A 16,211-nucleotide genomic window follows, 5' to 3' on the forward strand; every position below is an offset into this window, starting at 1 on the left:
TGCAATGGGCTGATTCTCTCCTCCAGATCTATGTCTATCTTTCCTTTCCAGGAGTTGCAGTGCAGTTAGGTGGACACCATCTTGACAGGAAGTCCTGTAAAGACAGAAAATATTAAAGCTCACTTAAGAAAAAATAATACTATTGGTCCTGTAAATAGTAAAGGAACTGTCTGTAGTTTAAAATCCCCCATTTTAAAAGCTCCAGGATTAGATAATTCCCCAGAGAAATAGAACCAATAAAATGTGCATCAAGAAATACCTTCACAGAACCATTTATAATAATATTTACCAAGTATCTGGCCTAGCTAATTTGACACATGAAATTACCCATCAACCAGCACAACTATGGGAAAATATTGCCAGTTGTACATAAATTATTAAAGAAACAGAAGAGGAGGATATGTTCTAATTCAGTTTATGAGAATAACATTACTTGGGCATCAAAACTTGAACAAGACCTTCTTGATAGCTATATGCTAATATCCCTTATGAACATGGATATGATAATGTGCTATAAAATATTAGTAAATACAATCAAGCTATTAATAAAAAGAATAATACATGATTATCCATTTGGGTTTGACCTCAAATACAAGGCCATTTTGAACTCTACACACCAAGTAGTATAATTAACTCTATGAGTGAACTAAAGAAGGGAAAAAACATCATTTTAATAAAATCTCCCTTCTAAGAATTTAACCAAATTTGATATGCATACACGATAAAACAGCCTTTCAGCAACCTAAAAGTAAAATGAAAAATACAAGACCAAGAATACCTGTTAAAAAATAACCTATAGCTAACATAATATTAAATGTGAAAGGCTGACTTTATTCTAATATTAGAGGAAAAAAACCAAGGATATATATACTCTTACCACTTATATTTAACAGATAAGAGAAGTCTTGCTTTAAAAATAAAACAAGGGCTGGAGAAATGGCTTAGCAGTTAAGGTGCTTGCCTGTGAAGCCTAAGGACCCAGGTTCAATTCTTCAGTACCCATGTAAGCCAGATGCACAAGTTGGCACCTCCATCTGGAGTTTGTAGTGGCTGTAAACCCTGGTGTGCTCCCCTCTCTCCCTCTTTCTCTCAATCCCTCTCTCACTCAAATAATTAAAATGAAATATTAAAAAATAAAATAAGAAAAATATATGAGGGCTGGAGAAATGGCTTAGCGGTTAAACGCTTGCCTGTGAAGCCCAAGGACCCCGGTTCGAGGCTCGGTTCCTCAGGTCCCACGTAAGTCAGATGCACAAGGGGGCACACGCGTCTGGATTTCGTTTGCAGAGGCTGGAAGCCGTGGCGCGCCCATTCTCTCTCTCTCCCTCTATCTGTCTTTCTCTCTGTGTCTGTCACTCTCAAATAAAATAAAAATAAAAAAAAATTAAAAAAAAAGAAAAATATATGAAACACATGTATTAGAAAAGAAGAAATAAGACCATTTCTATTGCACATGGTTGTCCATATTTTAAAAAATCTCAGAGAATCTATGAAAAAAATTATCAGAAATAATAAGCAAGCTAAGCAAAATCATAGGACTCAAGATTAGCATAAATCAATAGTGTTAATATATGCTTGCAACAAACCATTGAAAGTGAAGGTTTTAAGAATCTTCTCTGTTTCCTTGTCTTTCTTTTTGAAGAGAGGAAGGGAGAAATGAGGTTAAGAGAGAAGGAGAATCTGAAGTAAGTATGACCAAGTATTACGGTGAATAGCGGGTGTTAAAATATTGTGGTTTTTGTTTTTGTTTTTGTTTTTTTGTTTTTCGAGGTAAGGTCTCACTCTGGCTCAGGCTGACCTGGAATTCACTATGTAGTCTCAGGGTGGCCTCGAACTCATGGCGATCCTCCTACCTCTGCCTCCCGAGTGCTGGGAAAAATATTGTTTTATATGTTTTCCTTTATATTGGAACTATTTCATACCAAAAATGATTCTTTATCCTTCCAAACGAGAAAATACATAAAAAATTTTAAAAGTTACTTATTTATAATCCTAACATTTTCCTGTATATGCTTCCAGACTTGCTGTCCATTTGGGGCTATCTCAATCCATTTCAGATCTTCAACTAGCCTGAGACTGTCACACGCTGGTCCCAAACCTAGTCTTCCTGTGTGGCATTCAAGGAATTCATGGAGATCACCTTTGCTGTATGTGATGAGGCTTCTTGACCCTAAAGCCTGACTTTCTGACAGCCTTTCATCAATGTTTGTCATTCATGAAAATATCTGCTCTTGCTCCTGTCCTTACCGTGGCTGCTGCGGACTACATCTCCCAGGATGCACCGTGTCGCCCGAGCTACTTTACTTCCCATTTGGGAGCTTCCAGAGTCTTAGTGCCTCCTTCAAGTTCCAGAAGTGTAAGGTGGGAGGAATTTGAGAGCTTGTTTGCGGGGGAGGGAGGTGGAACTGCAGGCCACCAGAGAAAGGTCCTGTCCCTTTCTGGTGTGCACAGACCATGCTTATCTCAGCCGAGAGAGGTTCTTGTTCCTATTCAAGGCAGGTCCACTCAAGATGTTGCCCTTATCATTTGGTCACATTCTCCTAGGAGTTCTCAGAAATCTTTAGAGTGTGTCAGCCTGACAGCTCATAGTTTAGTTGTTTTTTTTTTTTTTTTTTTTTTTTTTTGGCTCGGTGACTCCCTCCTTTTCATGTACTCAGGGATATTTTAGTGACAAGTTAGAAGACCACAGAGTAAGGTGCTAGACAATTTACTTGGTAAACCTGTGAGTGGTTTCTTTAACACACTTTGCAGGTAGTTTTGTACTTTCTTCTAGTTGGGCTGGAATTTTTACTGTTTTTTAACTGGTTCTGATGTGTGCTGAAGGTATGTTATCAATATTGGTCAAGTAACGGGCATACATATGTGATACTTGGAAGTTATATGCCACTGCCCCAAAAGCAAAACATTTCCATTCAGAAATGAGGGCAACATCAGATTAAAATGGGCTAGAGTGGGCTGGAGAGATGGTTTAGCGGTTAAGCGCTTGCCTGTGAAGCCTAAGGACCCCGGTTCGAGGCTCGGTTCCCCAGGTCCCACGTTAGCCAGATGCACAAGGGGGCGCACGCGTCTGGAGTTCGTTTGCAGAGGCTGGAAGCCCTGGCGCGCCCATTCTCTCTCCCTCTATCTGTCTTTATCTCTGTGTCTGTCGCTCTCAAATAAATAAATAAATAAAATTAAAAAAAAAATGGGCTAGAGTGAATGGTGTGGGCTCTGTGATGGAGTGCTTGCCTAGCATGCTCATCCAAAGCCCTGTGCTCAGTCCCAGCACCTCTCCATTTTCCTATCCCTCTTAAAGAAATGGTGACTTAGGGCTGTAGGGATGGCTTAGTGGTTAAGGTGTTTGCTTGCCAAGCCAAAGGACCCAGGTTCAATTCCCCAGGACCCACGTTAGCCAGATGCACAAAGGGGCGCATGCATCTGGTGTTCGTTTGCAGTGACTAGAAGCCCTGGCGCATGCACTCTCTCCCTCCCCGTCCCTCTCTCTCTCTCTCTCTTTCTCCCTCTTTCTCTGTCAAATAAATAAATACAAATAAATATTTTTTAAAAAAAGAAATGGTGATTGAGAAGTAGCACACATTTGAGGAGATCATACATTACTTTTAAAATTTTACCTCTGAGTCTCAGTTTCCTCTTCTGGGTCCTCCTTCCTTTATAGGTTTTTTAAAAGTATTTATTTCATATTTATTTACTTATTTATGTTTTGGTTTTTCGAGGTAAGGTCTCACTCTAGCCCAGGCTGACCTGGAATTCACTATGTAGTCTCAGGGTGGCCTTGAACTCACAGCAATCCTCCTACCTCTGCGTCCTGAGTGCTGGGATTAAAGGTAGGTGCCACCACACCCAGCTGGTTTTTTTTTTAACACTTTTTTAAAAAATTGTTTTTATTTATTTATTTGAAAGTGACAGAGAGATAAAGATAGAGACAGAGAGAATGGGCACGCCAGGGTGTCCAGCCACTGCAAACAAACTCCAGACACATGCACCCCCTTGTGTATCTGGCTAACGTGGGTCCTGGGGAATCAAGCCTTGAACTGGGGTCCTTAGGCTTCACAGGCAAGCACTTAACCACTAAGCCATCTCTCCAGCCCGCAGCTGTTTTTTTATTTAATGGCAATTCATAATAAGGTATGTACACAAAGTTCCTAAGCTACTATCACCCTCAAAATGAGATGGCAGTAGTAATGTGGCAAGTGTAATGAAAGGGCAGGACAATTAGAAGTGTCAGTTAAAATGAAAGCTGAAACAAATACCATGGATTAAGGGTAGTTTGTGAAGCCATTGAAAATAAAGGAAAGAGATAAGGGAGAAGACAGACTACTTAGCATTACCTCTCATTGGTTGTAGGCTTCAGTTTTGTAGGTGTCACATCTGCCTTGGACAGAGTTGATTACCAATGTCTCAGTGTCTGGTGCATAGTAGTTTTGCTTTTGTGTTACTTCTGCTCAGAACATACTCCATGCAGCAGTGATAGTTCTTCAGAGAAATAAAACAGTAGAAGATGTGTGTCTACAAATATATATATATACTTGTTTATGTGTATATACATAATATACAGATTGCTGTACATGCTTTCTAAACTCTATGCTAGTGATCAATTCCAAGGTCTTTTATGCTACATGAGTGTTGCAGTCCGGTTCGCATTGCTGGTAGAAATCATCCAACCAAGAGTAGCTTCTTGGAAAAAGAGGTTTATTTTGGCTTACAGGCTTGAGGGGAAGCTTCACGATGGCAGGGGGAAATGATGGCATGAGCAGAGGGTGGACATCACCCCCTGGCCAACATAAGATGGAACACAGCAACAGGAGGGTGTGCCAAACACTGGCAAGGGGAAACTGGCTATAAAGCCCATAAGCCCGCCCCCAACAATACACTCCCTCCAGGAGGCATTAATTCCCAAATCTCCATCAGCTGGGAACCTAGCATTCAGAACACCTAACTTTATGGGGGACACGTGAATCAAACCACCACACCCAGATCCTTCAGGAATGAAGGTATGGGTTACCCCTCCAGGTAATGAACCAAGACCTGCCGAGGTGCTTGTTGAAGGTGGAAGGAATACAGAATGGGTAGTAGAAGAAGGCAGTTACAAATATCAGCTAAGGCCACGTGATCAGTTACAGAAACGAGGACTGTGATTGCAATGTTTCTGTCCTGCCTTGATAACAGAGTGTTTGTATCTACACCAATATTTAGATTGTATCATTAGCTAAACTGTTGAATTTATATTAGACCCATTGTATTAGAGACTAAGCTTGTGTTAGGGGAAAGATTTTGCGGTTCCGGTTGTACGTGGGATAGTTATGCAATGTTAGGCAGAATTATGAGCTTGTTACTGTTTTCATTTGGAAAATAAGTATGATGTAAGGAGACATGATTTGATGCCAAGTTGACAAGGGGTGGACTTGTGATAGTTAAGGTGTTGTCAACTTGATCTGTTTAGTAATCCACAGGCTGCTTCTAGGAAGGATCAACTAAAGGAGGAGGTCTTTCTCCCAGGGTGAGCCCTTCCCCCAGAGTGGGCGGCCCGCTCAGAGAGGGACTTGATATAAGGAAGCTCTGGGTAGAAGAGTTCCCTTTTTTCCCCTCCTTCCTTCCACTTGGCTGCCGGAGCTGCTCCCTACCTTCTAGCGTGGATTGAAGACCAGTGCGGACTAAAGACCAACATCAACTGAAGACCCACGTGGATCGAAACCCAGCGGCTCCTCAGGAAGCCTCCAGGCTTTCCGGCACCGTCTGCAGTGCCGGGTCGGGACTGCTGAGGCATCTGGCCACGTGGACTGAGCAGCTACCAGGTTCGGTGATTCTCGGGCCTGCAACTGCTATTGGACTACTGTAAACTAATCCAGTAAATTCCCTTTATAAAATAATTCATTCTAGTAATTCTGTTCCTCTAGAGAACCCTGACTAATACAATGAGCATTCTACCAATGAGCTAAACTTCCAATTTATATACATAATTATAAATTACATGTCCTGTGTGTGTATATATATATGTGTGTGTGTGTGTGTGTGTGTGCATGTACATATCTAGCTGTGAGAGTTCTTTAGAGGAGCAAAGCAGTAGAAGATGTCTACAGACATACATATATGTATATATTAATGTATATACATGCATGTTTTTAAAATTTATATCTAGAGAGAGAGAGAGAGAGAGAGAGAGAAATAAGCAGAGAAAGAGAGAATTGGCTGCTAGGGCCTCAGCCACTGAAATTGAACTCCAGATGCTTGTGCCACCTAGTGGACATGTGGGACCTTGCATTTGCCTTACCTTTGTGCATATGGCTAACCCTGGAATCTGGAGAGTGGAACATGGATCCTTAGGCTGTACAGGCAAGTGCTTTAAGTGCTAAGCCACCTCTCCAGCCCTATACATTCATGTTTATGTGTTAATATGCACGCAACATGCATATGTATTTTCATATATGACATAACATGTGTGTATATAGTACAGAAATATGTTTATGTAATTAGTGTATACATATAATAATATATATTGTATGTTCACATACACATGAAAGATGCTAAGAAGTGCATTTCAAAGGAACTGGGGTAAACAACTGTAGAGGCTGGAGAGTACAAACTCTGTAGGGTAGGCAGAGAGGCTGGAAACTCTAAGGAAAGCACTGATATTAGAACCGAGGCAGCATTTCTTCTTCCTTAGGAAAACTTTAATTTTGCTTTTAAAATCTTTCAGCTGTTTAGATGAGGCTCACTCACTGAATGTTTTTTTTTTTTTTTTAAAGATTTTATTTATTTATTTACTTGAGAGTGACAGACACAGAGAGAACGACAGATAGAGGGAGAGAGAGAGAGAGAATGGGCGCACCAGGGCTTCCAGCCTCTGCAAACAAACTCCAGACGCGTGTGCCCCCTTGTGCATCTGGCTAACATGGGACCTGGGGAACCGAGCCTCGAACCAGGGTCCTTAGGTTCACAGGCAAGCGTTTAACCGCTAAGCCATCTCTCCAGCCCACTGAATGTTTTTAAAAGAGATCTAACATAATATACAGTGGCATTAGACTCATTTATGTTTTGTTGTTCACATACCAATTTAATTTTCTGTTTTCAAACAGTTTTAATATTGATCTCATCTACTAACAAATGTTTTCTCTGGTATGTGAGGTTGTGTGTTAATCAGAAGACATTTATTCTGAAAAAGGCATTTTGAATCTGGTCAATCTATGACATTATGCTTGATCTAAGGAGATTTTTATAGTCTCACAGAGAAGTAGATTTCATGTAGAAGACAGACAAAGGCAGGAAGGTTAAGTTTTTCTTCTGACCTTTCTGTTTCCTGTAGTATCTGATTATAGCTAGTTATAGTGTTTCATGTTTGCTTAAGATGCAGGCAGATTGTGGGAAAAAAAGCAGTCAGCTGCAGCATTTTGATCTGTTTTTGCTTTTCAATTTCTTTGTTCTGTTATAAGAAGTGGAAGGAGAGCTATTATTTAATGATGATAGATTTTTAAACACAGTTTTGATTCAAAGCCAGTTCTATAAACAGAAAGGATTGTGGAATTTGGAGTTGCATTCTTTTACATATAATCTAGTGATTATAATTAATCTAGAGGTGGTTAGACTGTTGGTGAGGAATAGTGATCATCTTAACCTTTTATTATACCATATTTTCTTGCTCAATTGTTATGAATGAGATCATGAAATTATCATAGTTTTGAGCTTTGTCTCCCAAGAAGAGAACAATCTTGAGTTAAATTGAATTACTTGGTGCTGGGAAATGACTCAGTTGATGAAGTGCTTGCTGTATAAGAATGGGGACTGGGGTTAAAATCCCCTAAGTACCAGTTGGGTGTAGCAGCCTGCCTATATTCCCAGTGCTCAAGAGGCAGAGGGGATCCTAAGGGCAAACTGGCCAGCTAGACTAACCAAATTGCTGAGCTCTGGGTTCACATCTCCAGCAGTGGTGAAGGTTCTTTTCTTGTTATTAACTTCGTTCCACAGCCTCAGGCAGCGCACTGCACACCCTGGTGGGGAGGGTGGCAGCCACATTAAATTGCAGTGTTGAGGAAGAGTACTGTGATAAATATCCTCATCAGTTTCTTACTATGGGGAAAAGTGACAAATTCAGATTATATGAAAACATTATCCACTGAGAGCCTGAGGTGTCAGCTAAGGTCATTTTTTGGGTAAAACTGGGATTACATGTCCTGGATTCCTGCTACTTCACAGGGCCACTGGCTCTGAGTTCTGTTCCCACATGTTCTGAGTTCCCACATGTTTCTGGGAGAACTTTATGCCTTATTTTGTCACATTCTTTCCAGACATTATTTTTCACAATGTAGCATCTTCCTGTGTTGTTTGTTTTCCTCTTCCAAGTTATATGGAATGCTGATTGTTAGGTCAGGCAGGCTCGAAAATGCAGTTACCAAGGACAGCAGGAGGGCAACAGAGACATAAGGAAGTAGGTCACCCACATTCCTCAAGGACCCACCCAGCCATTATCTCCTCCTTGCCTAAAAATACCCCAGGTCTAGGTTTCATGCCCCTCCTCACACCCCAATCTCCCAGGTCACCTGGTCACTTCTAGTCTCACACCCTAGCTTTTTGAAATGGCTAATGTAAAAAACAAAGTAGTTCATTTCCCTTCCTCACCTTCCCCCAACTGAAGGGCCCTATATAGTCCACTATCTGGAATCTCAAGTTTACTGTGCTCTGCTCTTGAGAGTCAGTCATGGCAGCTTGTGCTTTTCCCAAATAAAAGCTTCCATCTTTACCTCAGAGTGATCTCTGTGATCTTGGACACTCCCAAAACTTATATCTGGTGCTCAGCCTCTTGGGTGGCCAGACCTCCTTTCCCCTGACCAGACCACTGAGCTGCCATTTGACCCTCTGAAGGCTTCAGACCATCTCTGCCTGGTACTGTCTTTCACATCCACCACAATTTGGCTTCACTCTTCTTCCCTTCTCCATCTCCTCTCTCCTTCTCAGTAAGTGTCCCTCTTGGGTTGGCCTGCTGTTGGGTTTAATCCCTCCTCATGGAAGCCATGCTGGCATAGCAAGCTATATACCCCTCAGCTACTTTTAGGCCACAACCACAGGTCTGGATAAAGACACACTCTCAACACCTCAGGTCTCTTGCTCTCTAGTCTACTGTATCCTAAAGGGCGCCTTTTGGTTTGGTCACCATCTTGGGACACTCCCTCTCCCTCCTTCCTCTCATTCTCTCTCCTGAGTTTCATTTTCCACTGCCAGCCGCTTTTGCCATCAGGAGCACAGTTGCACTCTTTGCCCACTAACAGGCTAAAAAGCTGATAGTTTTAACCTGCATGGCCTCTGCCCACATGGAAGGTGCATGCCCCATTCACCCTGATGGGTCAGGGGGTCACATTGGTGTTTTGTGTAAACCCAGCTTAAGTCCTGGTGCCTTTTCTCTCACACTTGTTTTGCTCTTTCCCTGTATCCTTAAGAACTTGAAGCCTCTACAACTCTTGGATGGCATCTTATCTTTCTTTGCAACATTGCTTGACCACAATATAAACTGGACAATGGGTCCAAATGGTCTGAGAATGGTACCTTTGATTTCGAAATTCCCACTGATTTAAAAACAAAAAACTTCCACCAATGTACAGGCAGATGGTCTGAAATACCCTATTTTTCACTCTGTGTGCATGGCCTTCTCTGCTCTACCTACTATTTTCACCAGGCCCTTCTAGCCACTTCACTCCAACATCTCCTCCAGCTCCGTTAGCCTCTCCTGACACCCTGCCTGGTAACAAGGTTTGAGTTTAGTCTCTGAAGTTGTAAATAGAATAGAAATTTAAAATGGGAATGCATAACTTCTGAATAAATAAGTTAATGGATGAATATATGAAGGGGAAATGGTTGTCTAGAGTCTATATGAAAAGTACACTTGAAATAAATAGGTATGTATAAGTATGTATATAGCTCATAGCCATAAGGCTGCACAATGATTTCTGTTCTGAGCACTGCCATTTCATTGTGGGTGATGTTCTCCACCAAGCCTACTATACTAGACTGCATAACCAGTTTTTACTATTGAGTGTCCCCCAGAAGCAACACTAAAAGTAATTAAGATCATAGACAAAAAAAATAAATTGCAAAATTCTCCTACTCTTAAAGAGTTGTAAAATGACAGGATCAGAAATCTGCCTTGTAGCCCTGAGGGAAGTCCAAAACTCTTCCTGGAATTTAGGAAGAAAGAAAAAATTGGCTCTTTCTTAGCTTCTCTGCTTTGCAGAGCCAGGGGTCTGCAAGCACAGGGAATCTCAGGATCCTGGCCCCAGCATGATGATGAATGAATGCCAAGTCACTGAGGACAGATAGAGACTTCTTATAAGAAATTTGCAACTGTTTTACATTTACTTTATCTTTCTATGCTTCTGTGAAACTACTAACAGAAAACAGCCTCAAGATTTATGTTTAAATTTAGAAGTACTTGTTATTGAATTTGTAAGAAATAAAGTTCCAAAATCTATGTTTGTTCTGGGTAAGTATAAGTCAAATCTGATCTATTCTTTCTTTAAAAAAAAATTATTTCAAGGCTGGGCATGGTGGTGCACACCTTTAATCCCACACTCAGGATGCATAGGTAGGAGGATTTCCATGAGTTTGAGGCTAGCCTGAGACAACATAATGAATTCCAGGTCAGCCTGAGCTACAGCAAGACCTTACCTCAGAAAACCAACCAACCAACAAGCAAAAACTTAAGTGGTCAAATTAAAAGTCTTATGGTAAGGACAATAAAATTTTTTTGTTGGTAGTTATGAGATTAACTGACTAAAGAAAATAAACTGGATAGGAAACCTTAAATGTTGGATGTTAAATGTTTGATAAAAAAGATTGTCACAGAATAGTTATATAGATTGTAAAGTAAAAGTATGTAGATGAAGGTATGAGTAAGCTTAAACAAGATTAAAGACAAAGTACTTAATCAGATTACAGACTTCTTGAGATATAAAATGAGCATTAGCCTAGGGCTTACATCACACTAACAAAGTATGGCCCTGGCTGGTAGCAGGTTGCTATGGTATTCAGGTTGTAAATTTAACTTTAACTCACTGTTGTTCATCTGGTCATTATAATGGTCATGAAAGACTGAATTTAGAGTAGCCAACCAAGTTAACTAGGTTCCTCTATTTGTCAACCTTTTAACTAAATCTTAAGGGTAAAACTAACGCATTAATATTTAACTCTCTCCAAAGATTATTATATCTAAAACCCTGCCTCAAAAAAAAAATCTCACAAAGGAATTATTTAAGATGTAATCCCTTAATTCTTCCAACAGTCAGTCTTAATACTTTAATTTTAACTTCTGTCATTTCTGAACAACTTTACCAAAGTGTCACAGGCAGAATTATAGAGTTGGTTATGTTTGGAATTCAATATAGTTCTATAACATTGATTTGGAAGAGATTAAAAATATTTCTTTTTGGCTCAGCAGTTAAAGGTGCTTATTTGCAAAGCCAGATGCACATAGTGGAACATACATTTGGAAATTATTTGTAGTGGCAATTGGCCCTGGCATGCCCATTCCCTCTTTTTTTCCATGAGACTTGTCTCCCTTTTGCATTAAATTATGGCAGTTTAATCCAGTTCCTCTATTTTTTAGGTATGTTAGATATAGCTAAATTAATTTCAGAAATGGACTTATAGAATATATGGGCATCTTATTTAGCTTTTAAAAGTGCTAAATCACCTCATAAAAATATCTATGTGTATTGTATAAAGGCATCCCAATTTTAATGAACTTTAAAAATTATAAAATTTTTCATGTCTTCATATTTAAGCCAAAAATGTTACTACATAATATAGATACTATGTTACTACATAATATAGAGTTCTTGTTTATTTTAAATTCTGTCAGCAGATCTTTTGTTCATAGTTTACTCTCAGTAGCCTCATGTGCCTTAAATATGTAAACTCTACTTTTTGTTGATATCAGACTTTTCCAGATATCATAATATTATAATTTGGTTTATACAAAGTCCATTATGTTTGGCTTGGCTATCAATAAACATGCATCACCATGCCTTACTAAAACTCTGTAATTTTAAGATGGTTATTGTTTTGTTCGTGCTGGTTTTGTGGGATGATTATCACTGAGGTTATAATCTAAGTCTTATAAAAAGTGACTTATTGTGATTTTTTTCTTAGAAAAACTGAAAAAGCTCCCAATGTCTTGGCAAAATCCATTGTATACAAGCAACATTAATGTAGTTTGTCTAATTTCATGTGACAGTTGTAAATATTTATTTAGTTAAACCTTAAAATTGTTCAATGGTAAAATGTACATTTTTAAGAAATTTTTTTTGTCTGTCATATGGTCTCTAATGTAACTCAAAAATGACCACTTTAAAAAAAATTTTTTTTAAATTCTTGAACTATTTATAATAAGTCTCAGTCAAGGTTTCACTTAATTAATTGTCTCATTTCTGATATCTTAAATTCATTGCTTATAGAGATATTGATACTTAAGACACGTTTCCTGCCCTAGAAAAATAATCTTAAGTTGCTGTTCTACTTCCAGTTTGGGGGGTAATTGGTACTTTTATTGGCATACAGACTAACCAAAGTTGATTTCAAACACAGAGGTCAAGTTTTTATACTGTCTTGTCTTTTTCCTGACATACAATTTCTAGATTAAATCAACTACCTTAAAGTTATTGATTAAAATATTGTTTCCAGTTTGCAGTGGCTAGAAGCTCTGGTGTGCCCATTCTCACTCTCTCTCTCTCTCCTTTCTGTCTCTAATAAATAAATAAAAATAAAATCTTAAAAAAAATATTGTTTCCAGGGCTACTAAAATGTCCTGCCTATACTTATAACTGACAGATAATTAAAAGATAGAATGTGTATGCTTTCTATGTTCCAAATATAACTTACAATGTCACCTGACAACTAAATTTAAATATTAATCAAAGTGCTTTTAAACTATTGTGTCATTCTGTAACCAGATCTGCTTTGCTAACCACATATGTCTGCACCCTTGTAAACTAATCTGTTTTGCTAATCAGATATGTGCAGTCTCTCTGAGTGATTAATAACCATATGTAAAGCCAAAATCAATTGGAAACATTGGAGTTACAAGGATAACCAACATTGTGGTTCCTGCTTCAGGGTCAGAAAGAGACAGTGGGACAGTACTAACTTCTAGCTTCTGGTAAATTACCTGCCTTCTTGATCAGAGAAGATATGGAGACCCAGAGATGTGTATCTGTAATTGGAGAGTCATACTGTGTTGGGCCTTGAGAGGCCCCAGGCATGAGGCCTAGTGAAACTTCCTGAGCCTAGCTAAAGTTTGGTGATTTGCCTCAGGCCAGCCACGCCTAATGGCTTCTGGCCTGCTACTTCCATGTAGGAGTTGGAATTCCCAAGTGCTCGCTTGGGACCAATCATCTCAAAGGTCGCGGTTTACTATTGGCCCTTACCTCTCCCCCATCCTAAAATCCCCGCCTTCATTCTCAATATTATATAGGCAACTGCTTGTAACCCTAAAGCAAGTTCCTGCTTCGACAAGACTCCCGACTCCGTGTGGTTTTTCTCCAGTGACTAGGAGAGGTTCTGAGTCGTCCAATGTTCAACCTTCTTCCTCAACCCCTTGGGAGAAACCAGTGGGCCTGGCCCCCCCTCAGCACTACCTACCCACCAGAGGAGCCTGGCATCTGGCACCTAACATGGGGCTCTGGGAACCCGGCAGATTAGTGCCCCATGTGAGGCATTCTTGTTGAGGAGGTCAATCGGTGTACATGTGCAGGTGAGCATACCCTCATAACTTATGAGGTAGTCTTTATATTTAATGTGCTAAACTTTGCTTCTATAACCTGTACTTGCTTGTCAACATCTCCTCATTCTCTATCTTCTTCCTTTCACTTTTGGTTCACCAGGAAGCTGCATCTGTGGCTTTTGAATTTCTGAACGGGTCATATGTCCCTAGTGGACACACTGTGTGGCTTTGACCTTTAGGCTTGTGTTTCTCTCTCTCTCTCTCTCTCTCTCTCTCTCTCTCTCTCTCTCTCTCTCTCTCTGCTTGGGCCTGTGAAGGCAGGCCAGCTTTTTCTGCCATTATGAAACTTCTCCTGGATCTGTAGGCTTCAATAAATATCCCTTCCTCCATAACTGTACCTGGTCTGGAACTTTATCTCAGCGAACCTGAAGCTGTCTAATACAGAACTTGGTACCGAGAAGTAGACTAAGATAAACCTGACCATATGGATGTTGATCTTTTGGAACCTTTGTTTTGGAGGGATAGGCATGGACTTGGTGCTTACAACTGAAGGTGTCTTCTGGAGTAGTAAGCCAAATTTTATGGACTATTCTGATGAGAATCTGAGAATGCTAAGTGCAGACAGCATTGAACTTCAAGGCTTGGCTTGTGAGCTTTCTAAGAGAAAGAAAAGACTGTAGAGGACTTTGTTGGAACTGGGCTACTGGCATAAGGCCTGTCTGCGTCCTGCTGCCCAGGCCGAGAGTTTAATCAAGGTTAAATTTATAATGGACTGATGTGCATATGTAGGAAAAAATTTTCAGGCTAAACCCAAATGCCATGACTAAAGTTAGAGATTTCTCAACTGTTTACAGACTCTTAAAGATACTCTAAAAGTTTTACATAGGGACATAGTCTTAATCTAAATTCATCTTACATTAGACCCAGGTGACGCCTATGCTAGGTGAGTCACAAAGTCATAAGTACTGATGTAATTGGAGGTTTAACCAGGTTAAACATAGACAAGAGTCTATCACCTTGTGTTTTGCAAATGGATAAATTTGCTATGTAAAAACAAACAACTTCAGAATAGGATAAGAAATGTCAGGATGCTTATCTCTCTGCTCTGTAATTTCATTTTTCTCTTGCTTTCCAACAAATGCTACTTAAATTCATGGGAAGCTGGACTCTAAAAAACTGGATAAAACCCCCTTTATCTCAGACCCCATACAACTTTAAGCTATATGTTCTCCAGACTCTGACTAGAGACAAAATGGCCAATTGTCTCTGACAAAGAAAAAGGAGTACAGCATATAACTGTGGTTCTCTTTAGTTCTTCTCTTTTGAACACCTAAAGTCACATCTGTTAAATAAAGTTTCTCACTAGACAAAATGTTAAATAGGTAAACTGAGTCAAGGCATTTGACCAGGTTACAAACTGCTTACATAAGATAAGCATCAGACTTACCTAATGTGTATATCAGGGGAAGGGCCCCTTCATTTAAACATTTAATTGGATTAAATCTAATGTTTACCTGATGCCAAGGTTTTAATCAATGTAGAAAATGAGTCTTATGATAAGACCTCACTCACTGATACTAATTTGTTATGATTTGAGGGTTATAAAACTGGCTTTAAGACTCTCTCAGTAAATTAGGTTCCTCTTTTCATCAAGGTTTTAACTATTCTTTTTTTTTGTTCATTTTTTATTTATTTATTTGAGAGCAACAGACACAGAGAGAAAGACAGATAGAGGGAGAGAGAGAGAATGGGCGCGCCAGGGCTTCCAGCCACTGCAAACGAACTCCAGACACGTGCGCCCCCTTGTGCATCTGGCTAACGTGGGACCTGGGGAACCGAGCCTCGAACCGGGGTTCTTAGGCTTCACAGGCAAGCGCTTAACCGCTAAGCCATCTCTCCAGCCCTTAACTATTCTTAAGATAAAGGCTCACATAGAAGTGGTTATTTTCCAAAGGTGAAGTACTCATACCTAAAGACATTGTAACTTTAAAAATAGCTTCTGTCTTATTTATGCTAATTCTATTGAATGGTCATAACTAGGTTTAATCACTTAGGTTTAAGTGATTTAATTTCAATAATGATAACTTTCATCTTCCTGGGATATGTTAGGATAGTTTGCTTAAGCTTTATCAAATTTAAGTCATGGGTAAAACATAAAATTGTTTTATGTTAATAAAAGTTTCTGTGGTACATAAAATCAATAACTATCAAGCTTAAGCCAAAATCATGGGTTGTCAAATAATGTTTCTTCTTTCGAAAAGATTTATCAAGGGTTATGTTAAAATTTAGCTGGCTGTTTTGGCTTTTAAAAAAATTATTAAACTCTATGAGTCTGTTCCCAATGTTCTCTGGGTAATTTGTACCAACACAGGTATCTAAACTAATCAGAGATGTTTTCAAACACAGGTGCTAAAAATTTCTAGGTTAAATGAGTTAGTCTATAAATCAATTGGTACTGTTTTCAAGACTGGTGACAGGTTCTGCCTCTTTATAAATGTTAAATATTTAA

Source organism: Jaculus jaculus, chromosome 1 (assembly GCF_020740685.1).
Source record: "Jaculus jaculus isolate mJacJac1 chromosome 1, mJacJac1.mat.Y.cur, whole genome shotgun sequence".
Lineage (NCBI taxonomy): Eukaryota > Metazoa > Chordata > Mammalia > Rodentia > Dipodidae > Jaculus > Jaculus jaculus.